This window comes from Macrotis lagotis, chromosome 4 (genome assembly GCF_037893015.1).
Source record: "Macrotis lagotis isolate mMagLag1 chromosome 4, bilby.v1.9.chrom.fasta, whole genome shotgun sequence".
In the NCBI taxonomy this organism is placed as follows: Eukaryota; Metazoa; Chordata; class Mammalia; order Peramelemorphia; family Peramelidae; genus Macrotis; species Macrotis lagotis.
The window spans coordinates 148,625,524-148,636,517 of NC_133661.1; the positions used below are offsets into that span (position 1 = coordinate 148,625,524).

General features: G+C 35.5%; 1 non-coding gene and 1 pseudogene across 1 annotated transcript; both read right to left on the reverse strand.

Moving 5' to 3' along the window:
• Positions 1-1,055: 1,055 nt before the first annotated feature.
• On the reverse strand, positions 1,056-1,159 carry LOC141523118 (U6 spliceosomal RNA). The gene has a single exon (XR_012478334.1). It is a non-coding gene; the product is annotated as a U6 spliceosomal RNA (small nuclear RNA).
• A 974-nt stretch (positions 1,160-2,133) lies between these two features.
• LOC141522744 (peflin pseudogene) lies at positions 2,134-6,239 on the reverse strand (annotated as a pseudogene).
• Between the last annotated feature and the right edge of the window lie 4,755 nt (positions 6,240-10,994).

Sequence of the window (10,994 nt, forward strand, 5' to 3'; positions counted from 1 at the left end):
TTGGAATCTCTTTCAGAAGGTGATTGATGAGTGTTTTTCAGTTTCTCTTTTATTCTCTCCTTCTAAGGTATCAGTGTAGTTTTCTGGAGATTTTCTAAAATATGATGTCTAAGGCTGGTGGTTTTGGTCATGACTTTTAAGTAGTCCAATAATTTTAAAATCATCTCTTCTAGATGTTTTCCATGTCAGTTGTTTTTTTTCTCCAATAAGATATTTCACTTTTTCTTCTAGTTTTTCATTCTTTTGGTTTTGTTTTATTGTTTTATTTCCCACAAACTCATCAACTTCCTGTAGCTCCATCTGACATTTGAAAGAATTATTTTCTTCAGAGAGCTTTTATATATCCTTTACCATCTGGCAAGTTCTGCTGTTTATTCTTCACCTGATAGACCTTTTGGACTGCTTTTTCCATTTGACTCAAACTATTTTTTTGAGATGTTATTTTCTTCAGTATTTTTTGTATCTCCTTCACCAAGCAGCTGAGTTGACTTTCATGATTTTCCTATATTACTTTCATTTCTCTTATCAATTTTCCTCTTTCTTGATTTTCCTCTCTACCTTGCTTTTCAAAATATTTTGAGTTCTTACATAACCTGGGGCTAATTTATATTTTTTAAGCTGGGCTTTGAGATGTAGGAACTTTGACTCTGTTATCCTCTGAGTACATATTTTGATCTTCCATAGAACCAAAGTAATTGTCTATGGTTGGATTTTTTCCTTCTGCTGTTTGTTCATTTCCTTAACCTATGACTTGATTTTATCTCTTTGTTAAGGTGGAATTTTGTTTCCAGGGTAAAGGATGCACTGTCCCAAGTTTCTCAGGGTTTTTGCAACTGTTTCAGAGATACCACCCAACTCCAATCAACTAAGGTCTTAAGAGAGTCTCTGACTGTTCTCCTGGTCTGTGCTTTGGTCTGTGGACAACCACAAGCACTTCTGTCTGCCTTGGAACTGTGAGGAGAGTTCTGGTTCCACTACAGATAGTAAGTTGTATTGTGTCTCTACTCATTTCATAGAGTTCTGCCTTAGAAATACCAAAGAGGCCTCTGTGATCTAAAAATATGAAATACTCCATGAATTTGTGTATCATCTTTGCACAGGGGCCATGTTAATCTTCTCTGTATTGTTCTACTTTTAATACATACATATATACATATATATTTATATTTATATATATATACATATATATGTATATAATGCCAATGTGAGCACTGTTTGATTGATTCTTGATGTCTCATAGTGTCATTAGTTTCCACTTGCCCAATACTAATTTCAAAAGAGTTGTTTACCTCAGTTTTCATATTTCCCTTCCCATTTGGTCAATCCTACTTGTTTTTTAAGCTTACAACTACAACAAGCAGCACAGGGTTGACAGGAGAGCACCTGCTCCTGAACACCCAAGCAATGTGGACACAGTGTGGGGCTCGTCTGGGCAATAGATAAGTCAACGGGAATTTTGTGACCCACTCTGGTCTCCATTTCATCTTTAGAAAACCCAAGTCTGTCTAATATAAAATGACATACAAAGAATTGAGGAATATATATGTATGTGTGTGTATATATATATACATATATATATATATATATATATATATACATACATATATATATATATGTATATATGTGTGTGTGTGTGTGTGTGTGTGTGTGTGTGTGTGTGTATGTGTGCATATGGTGGCTAGAGATGAGTTAGCACTGACTTAGGCCATCAGGAGAGAACACAAGGCTTACCTGACTAGGCCTGAGCTGACCAAATCTTGGTCAAACCACTTGAAATCTTTGGTCAAAAGGCTGAATCATATTTTCTATGGTTAGAGGTGAACTCAGGGAGCCCATGGTGACGGTACTCACAGCTGTACTGCCCCAAGGGGTCAGCTCCCCATCTTGCCCTAAGGCCTGGATCCTACAGGGGTGCTCACTCTTCTCTGGGTCCAGCATGGCAGTCGCAAGCAGGTTCTAAGACTCCTTTACTTTCTTTTGGGGGCAATGAAGAGAGGGGAAAAGAAAATGAAGAACCCTACCTTTTCCCAGTTTGGGGGGAAGGGGAAAGCTCCTTCCAGGTCCCTGAACTACTGGGCCATCCCTTCTAGCTCTGACCCAAAAAAGAGATCATGTACTATTCAGAGGTCACAACTACCATGAGGCTGATGCAATGAGGAATTCCTCAAAGCTGAGCAAGAAACTGCCCTGCATGCTTGTTTCCTTCTTCCAGAAGGTCTCACTCAGCAACTGTAGCTGGGTGCCTATCTAGATGACGTGATCCAGCTGCATGGCATGGCAGGGTTGGCAGAAAAAGGGTGTACCAGGAGAAAAGTAGCTGTGTGAAATTGGGGCTCAGGTTATAGCCCATCTGAACTTGCTTGAGTCCAAGTGGTCTCAATCATATTGCTGGAATAGGTTCTTTCACTGATGGATGTAGGTCCACAAGGAAGAGAAGTCAAAATGGTCTATCTGGCCTGCTTTGGTCTTGTCAAACTTGTTTAATCATCATGAGGAAGATTTTGTCATTGAATATGGACCAGTTGAAGTTTACCAAGGCCTGCTTGAATGCCTTCACATATATGTAGCCACCATGATCTGAATCTACTCTCTGGAACCAGGAATATGCTTCAGGGTCTATACCAAGAGGAATGTTGCCTGCTGACGGGCATAAGGTTATGGCTGAGAGGTATTACAGGGACTTGTAGCAGACTTGTCATAAGGACCTCCTAGGGCAAGACTCCTTAGGGCCTTCCAGGAGTTGATGGGGAAGCTCCCAGGGTAGACTACCAGATGGTGGTCGGTAGGGCCCTCCAGGAGCTGGACCTCCATAACTAGGGGTAGTCCCCCTCTCTACTGGGGATATCCTGGGTAATAACTGCTGTCCTGTCCAGCAGCTCCTGGGTAGACCTGCCCATATGGGTAGCTAGACTTGGTGTTTTCCAATTCTACTTATTTCAGTAAGTTTCTTTTTCCAAACTTTTGACTTTTTTTCATAATTCTCTTTCATCACTCTCATTTCTTTTCCATTTTCTTTTAACTTTCTTAAATGATTTTTTCGCTTGTTTTTGTGGGGCAATAGGGTTACATGACTTGCCCAAGGTCACACAGGGTCTGAAGCCAAATTTGAACTCAGGTCCTCCTGACTTCAGAGTCATTGATCCATCCACTGTGCCAACTAGTTGCCCCTCTTATATTATTTTAAGCTCATTTTTGAGCACTTCCAGTCATTTTTTTTCTGGACATGAAACTACTTCCTGTTTTTCTTTGGAATTTTGCTGATAGGTATTTTGACATTTTTGTCCTCTTCTGGGTTTGCATCTTTGATCTTCCCTGTCACCAAAAAACTTTCTATTGTCAGTTTCTTTTTTTTTTTTTTTGTTTATCTTTTTGTTTCTATTTTCCTTTCTTTTAAATTTGAACTCTGTTCCTGGGATGAAAGAGTCAGTGTCTCAAGTTTCTTGTGTCAGGGCTTTCAGGCACTGGCTGCTTTCCTGGTGCTGCACTGATGTTGCCCAAAGGACCACAGAAGACCCTCACATCTGGTATTATATTGAGGAGGTAAGGTGGAAGGTGGCTGGCACTGCTCTAGATTGTATTCATCTGGAACTTTACCTGATGCTGAACCAGGGTCCTAGTGCTAGTACTGCTGTGTGTGTATGCTGAGGCAGGTGGAGTGTTTCTGTATTTCCCAAGGGCTATACTGAAGCATGTGGAGTCTGGCCACTGGAAGTTTCCTGTTTGCCCAGAGCTATACTGAAGCACTTGTCTGTCCTCAGAGATGGGGTCTATCTGTCCCCCTTGTTTTGTTAAAGTATGTGGAGGGTCCTGGTTTTGGAGTTTCTTGCTCCATTCTACAGGGGCTCAGAATCTCCCACTAGTTTTCTGAGGTATGGCTTGCTGCCCTATTACTGGTTGCTTTCTGTCCTGGACTATACTTGTCTTTTGCCTCAGTGAGACAGACCTCTCTTGCCCATCTTTCAAGTTACTTGGATTCAAAGATTGTTCCACCATGTCTTTTGCAGGTTCTGCTGTTTTAGGATTTTTGGGGGCACTGTGTCCTGGTTGTTTGGGAGTGAATTTGGGAGAGCTATTGGTGATTTACTGCTTACTCCTTTATCTTGACTTCCTGAAAATCCTGTTTTGTTTTGTTTTGTTTTTTAATGAACAATATCCTAAATGCAGTCTAACTTGATCATTTATTTTGGGCCCAACTTCTTGTCCTAGATCTAAATGTTCATATACTAATTCAATGATCTGATCATGATCTACATGTCATTGTATGGAAAAGGTGCACATTTTTTAATTCATTTAATTTTTCCTATATAAATGATACACCTGATCTCTTTGGGGGTAACCATGAATCTCATTGAGGAGGTCTTATAATATTCCTAGAGCTAGATGTGATTAGCATGATATTACCTACAAAACTGATCTCTGGGGTATCTTTTACAGAGCATTCTCTATAACAATGAACTTTTGTGAACATACATCTCTCATTTTGATGCTTCAATTGACGATAATTAGATGGTCATTTAGCAATGCTATAGCTATTTATTAATGAATTTTGTATGATTTTAATCTATCATCTATCTATCTATCTATCATCTATCTTTCTATCTATCTATCCATATGAGAGACTTCTTAATACAAAAGAGCCTTTAAGACTATTTTGTTTTATCAAATTAAATGTGTGGGGTTTTATAAACAACAAACAGAGTAGTGTTCTCTATTTTTTAATCCTTTTTTGTCAATTGTTTGATTATGTAGATGTGATCTATTATATATAATTGTTAGTGAAAGCCTGATTATTCCCCTTTTGGATTTTTGGTAAAGATATTACTACTACATGGACAGAACCCTTTCATAAAAATTTTATAAGCATAAGAATGTAGACATATGGATTGATTGTCTATCAGCTTTTTGAAATAATTTTAAAAACTCTTCTTGACACAAGTGAAAAATTTTCTTTCTTCACAAAACTATAGATCTAGACCTGTACAAAATCTCAGAAATATTTTTTTTCTGGCATCCTAATTTGACACAAGAGGAAACTGAGAAACAGAAGGATAACATAGGTAGTCAAGTTGGAATTTAAACCTAGGTCTTTTAACTTTGAATTCATCACATTTTCTACTCCATCATGTTGGTTATTTCTTTGAGTGGAGAAAGATCATTAGGCATTCATAGTTTTCATGGACAAAAACAAAAGCTATAATCTTCATACATTTTAGTCAGGTGTAGAAAAAGTAGTGCAAAAGAGTCAGATGGAATTATGGTTAAAGTGGGGAAAAGTCTTGCGTAGCCATAAGATTACAGACAATTGGCAAAAGTGCTTTTGATGCTAAGCCAGCATAAAGTCCAGAATCATTTCAGGCAGAATCTTGCTGCAAGAAAAGTATTCAAGGTGAATTATAAATGTTTTATCAAGGTCTGAATATCAAACAAGAGTCTTTAAATGTGATTTATAAAAGTTAAACATTCCTGTGAAATAGTATTGTATACAGATGTCTGAATATGTGTGTGAGTATGTGTAAATATATGCATGATTATTTTCTACTCAAGTATAGTGACTTTATTAATTTTTTCAATATTTTTGTACAAAAGATCAAATATATTTATAAGCTTATTCTTCAATCTCAGGGAAATCAAGTCTCCAGAACAGATCATATTATACCGTGTTTTAAGCACTCTATCCATCTGGTGGTAGATTACCCTAGTAACTCAGTTTATTTTACAGTAAAACAAGCAAACAAAACTCTTAATCATTTAACTTGCAAACCACAACCAAAAAAAATGGGACTAAAACCACATTAAGTCCTCTATAGAAGACTAATAAATACACAACATTTTATCATTAGCTAAGGAGCATAATACTCCACAACTCATAAAATATCTTTCCTCCCCCTTCATTTACACTCACACTTTGTAAAAAAGTTGCCCAATAAAATACTATTATGAAAAGAAAATGCATTTATCTTTTGTTCTTCCAAACCTTCAGTTATAGCCCAGTAATATGAACCATATAGCACCTTTTCCATTTCTTGCAGCTGAGACTGAGGGGAAGGGGTAAGGTGGTGATAATAGATGGCAATATCACACTAAATATTATAACAGTACTGCCAGCCCTGCAGTACCTGAGAAGTGAGGTTCACACTAACAATAGCAGTACAGCTAGCTACATTTCTTGGCACCTCCTTGGCTACTTTGCAAAAGCCAGAGCTTTCAGAAGCAATACATTCATTAACGGTTGGAAACATTTTATTAACTGTCTGAGTGCTTGGTGCAGGGGAGCCATGTCTTTTGTGTGGTTAACAAGATTTTAAAAGTCCAAACTGAGAGCCCACAAAATATGGGCATATGGCTAAAACTTTCAGTTAAAACTCCCTTCCTGAAACACGTCTAATCCCCAAAATAAGCAATAGTGCTTTTTTTATCTTTAGTTCTCATAATCTCTATCTTTAAGACTCAGATCAAGCATGTATTTCTTTCTGGGAAATCATTTCCTATTTCTCCTAGCCATTACTCCTCTCTCCCTCCTTGAAATATAATTATCTGAATACATGCTAGAGCATCTTCCCCAAGTAGGATATAAATTTTTTTAATTTCAGGACAATTATCTTTTATTTTGTCTTTTTTTTGGTTCCCAGATCCTAGTATAACATCTTGTCTTTAGTAGAATAAGGAGAGGGACCAGAACTCTGTCCTGGTCAATTTTCTCCCTCTATACTATTTCATTTGTGGTCTAATCAGCTCCTATGGATTCAATTATCATCACTATGCTAATAATGCTTAGGCCCAGACTCAGACAATTTCCAATCTCCTATCTCCAGCTGCCAACTGGAAATCTTGAACTGTATGTCCCATAGATATCTTGAACTCAACATGTCCAAAAATAAAACTATTTCACCCTCACAAACCCTCTCCCTTTCTAATATATCTTATCATTGTTTAGAGCACCAATTAACTTCCTAGTTATCCAGGTTCACCATTTAGATATCATCCTTGATTCCTTATTTTCTAATCCTATCTTCCATATTTAATATGTTCCTGAATCCTTTGGTTTTACCTTTTAAATTTTTCTCACAGCCAACCCTTTCTTTCCTCTTACACTACCACCTCTCATGTACAGATCTTCATCAGACCCAAATCTGAACCACCTGCTGGTAGATCATCATGCTACAAGTCCTCTCTACTCTAGTTTGATCTCCATTAAGCTGTCAGAGTGATTTTCCTAAAGCATATGATCATGTCACTTTTTTATTCAATAAACTCCAGTGGTTCCCTAATACCTCCAGAATCAAATATAAAATTCTCTTTTGGCCTTCTAGTTTCTTTCTAAATTTTCTACCTGCTTTTCAGTCTTCTTATATCTCACAACCTCCCACTCACATACTCTTACATTCAGTGATTTCATTCTCCTTGCTGATCCTTGAGCAAAATATTCCATCTCATGACTAGACATTTTCAGCTGCTTTTTTGTTTTCTTAGAATGTTCTCCTTCATCTCTGGATCCTGAATTCCCTGACTTTCTTCAAGTTCCAGCTAAAATTCCACCTTCTAGCCTTTCCAAAAATCTTAATTCTAGTGTTTCTCTCTCTATTGATGTTTCCCTAATTTATTTGGTCCTTTGTGACTTTCTTATCATGCCTTACATTAGAATATAAGTTCCTTGAGAGTAGGGACTGTTTTTTATCTTTCTTTATATCCTCAATGTTGGGCACATATTGGGCACTTAATACCTGTTTGACTGTTCACAGACTGTCTGACCTGTGATTTCTCTGCAGTAGAAAATGACCTTGTGGGAAGTTCCCTCTACCTATGCAAGTTACATTTTCTGAGCCACTTAGAGCCTTAGACAGTACCTGGAGCACTGAGAAATTGTTTTGTTCAGGTCATTGCAGCCATCATATGTTAAAGTTGCTCACCGGGCTAGTTAAATACTACTATAATCTCTATTTTGCAATTAAGAAAACCTCATCTCAGACAGATTAAGTGATTTACCCAGGTAGTAAAGAAATGCAGGGTGCCCCCAAAGACTTTTAAACAATTACTTAAAACTCCATTGAGACTTTTGGAACACCACCACTTATCAAAACAAAACGAAACAAAACAAAACAAAAGAATAGTCATGAGATAGTAGTCACTGATTTCTGAACATAGCTTCTCTGAAAAAGAGAGAAAGTCCAACCAGGAGTTTCTTTCCTCCAATCAAGAAATTACCCATAAGATCAACACATCTGACTCAACATTAATTATCTATTCTAGGAATTTTCACTTATTTCCTTCAAGGAATCTATTTAAAAACAAGAACTATTATATTCTATAATGTAATATATGGTATTAAAGTTGGCTATCTTTTATATACTATTATTATTCAGGTGCTTGAATTGACTGATTTGTTGATAATGACTTTCACCTTAGACTACACATAACACTTTGTTATTCAATCCTATAATATTTTAATTGATATTTTATTTTTTCCAGATATGAAAGTTTTTCAACATTTATCCATATGCATATGCATATTTTCAAGTTAGATAATTTCTTTCCATCCTCCCTTCCCCTCAGTGGCAAACAATCAGGGGAATATTGCACATTTGAGTTCAACATGTTTACAGATTAGTCATTTTTAGTATGAGGAATTAGTATTAAGGGAAAGAAATACATAAGAGAAATTTTTTTTAAAAAAAGTGAATGTAATGTTCATCAGATTCTGAAGGGTTTTTTGGTTTTGTTTTGTTTTTTCTTCCTCTGGATGGGGATATCATCATCTACAGCTGGTCTAATAAGAGTTGTCCCAGCTCTCTGAACTGCTGAGAGTAGCTATGAGATGTGAGTCTATGTTTAGTTTTTGTCATACTATTTTTCCAGTTTTTTCAATAATTTTTGTCAAATAATGAATTCTTATCTCAGAAGCTAATGTCTTTGTGTTGGTCAAACATTAGATTACTGTGGTCATTTATTATGTTTCTTTTGAATTTATCCTAATCCACTGATCCATTACTCTATTTCTTAATCAGTTTTGATGACTCCCACTTTATAATATAGTTTTAGATTTGATAGAGTTAGGCCACCTTCCTTTACATTTTTTTCATCAGTTCCCTTGATTTTCTTGACCTGTTTTTCCAGATAAATTTTGTTACTATTTTTTCTAGCTTGCTAAAATAATTATTTGGTAGTTTGATTACTACCTCTAATATGTTTATAAAGGTTGATCAACTTACAATGTTGTTATAGAACGTTCTCATGGTTCTGCTCCCTTCTCTGAGCATCAGATCCTGTAATTCATTCTGTGCTTCTCTAGAATCCAACAATTTATGGTTTCATATAGAGTAATAGTATTCTATAATATTCTATAACATTCATATGCCATTACTTGTTCAACCATTCCCCAATCCATCCCTCAATTTCCAATTCTTTGCCAGTACAAAAAAGAGCAGCTATGAATATTTTGGTACACGTGGGACTTTTCCCATTTTTTATGATTTCTTCTGGTTATAGGCCTAGTATTGGAATAAGGCATAGTTCCATATTGCTCTCCAAAATGGTTGGATCAGTTTACAATACTACCAGCAATGTATTAATGCCCCGGTTCTCCCACAACCTCTCCAATAGTGATCATTTTCCCTTTTTGTCATCTTAACCAATTCGATAGGTGTGAGGTAATACCTCATAGTTGTTTTCATTTGCATTTCTCTAATCAATAATAATTTGTAGCATTTTTTATATGATTATATATACCTTTAATTTTTTCATTTGAAAACTATCTATTTATATCTTTTGACCATTTATCAATTGGGGAAAGACTTGTAACCATATAAATTTAATGCAATTCACTATATATTTTATAAATGAAACCTTTATCAGTACACCAAGTTGTGAAAATTGTTTCCCAGATTTCTGTTTTCCTTCTAATTTTAGCAGAATTGATGTTATTAATGCAAAACCTTTTAATTTAATATAGTCAAAATTATCCATTTGCAATTTATAAATATGCTCTATTTCTTCCTAGGTCATAAATTGCCCCCCCTTTCCATAGATCTGACAAATAAAGTGTTTCTTGGTCTATTAATTTATCTATGGTGTCATATTTTATGTCTAAATTCTGCACTTATTTTTGTATGGGGTATGAGATGTGGGTCTATGCCTAGTTTTTGTCATACTATTTTTTCCAGTTTTTTTCAATAATTTTTGTCAAATAATGAATTCTTACGTCAGAAGCTAATGTCTTTTTGTTGGTCAAACATTAGATTACTGTAGTCATTTATTATTGTTTCTTTTGAATTTATCCTAATCCACTGATCCATTACTCTATTTCTTAATCAGTTTTGATGACTCCCACTTTATAATATAGTTTTAGATTTGCTAGTTAGGCCACCTTCCTTTACATTTTTTTTCATCAGTTCCCTTCATTTTCTTGACCTGTTTCTCCAGATTAATTTTGTTACTATTTTTTGTAGCTTGCTAAAATAATTATTTGGTAGTTTGATTAATACCTCTAATATGTTTATCATGTAATTTTATGTATAAAAGTTATCTATGTTTATATCACTCTTTTAATAGGTGGTAAATTTCATGAAAGCTCTTATCCTTGTGGATAGAATGCTGAACCTGAAGTCAGAAGACTTTAGTTTAAGAAGCATAACAAGATGGTAGAGTAGCAGGAATAATTATGTCTGGACTATGCTCTTCAAAATTTTTTCAAACAAATCAAGGAAATTCACTAGACCAAATCCTGTTTGAGAAATTCCCCTGTCCAAATCTAACCTTAGGATACTATTACAGTGACAGAAACACTGTGAATATTAACCTAAAAAAGAATTACCTTGAAATATCTACATACAAAACTTCAATGTAAAATACAACTTTTTATTATAAGAGCTCAAGCAAGAATTTTTTTTAATTACTTGAACAGGAGAATGGAAAAAAGCAAAGTTAATGACTCCATGAAATAACCAGAAATGGAAAACTAGTCAAAAATGGAAATATAGAAGAAAATATAAGAAATCACA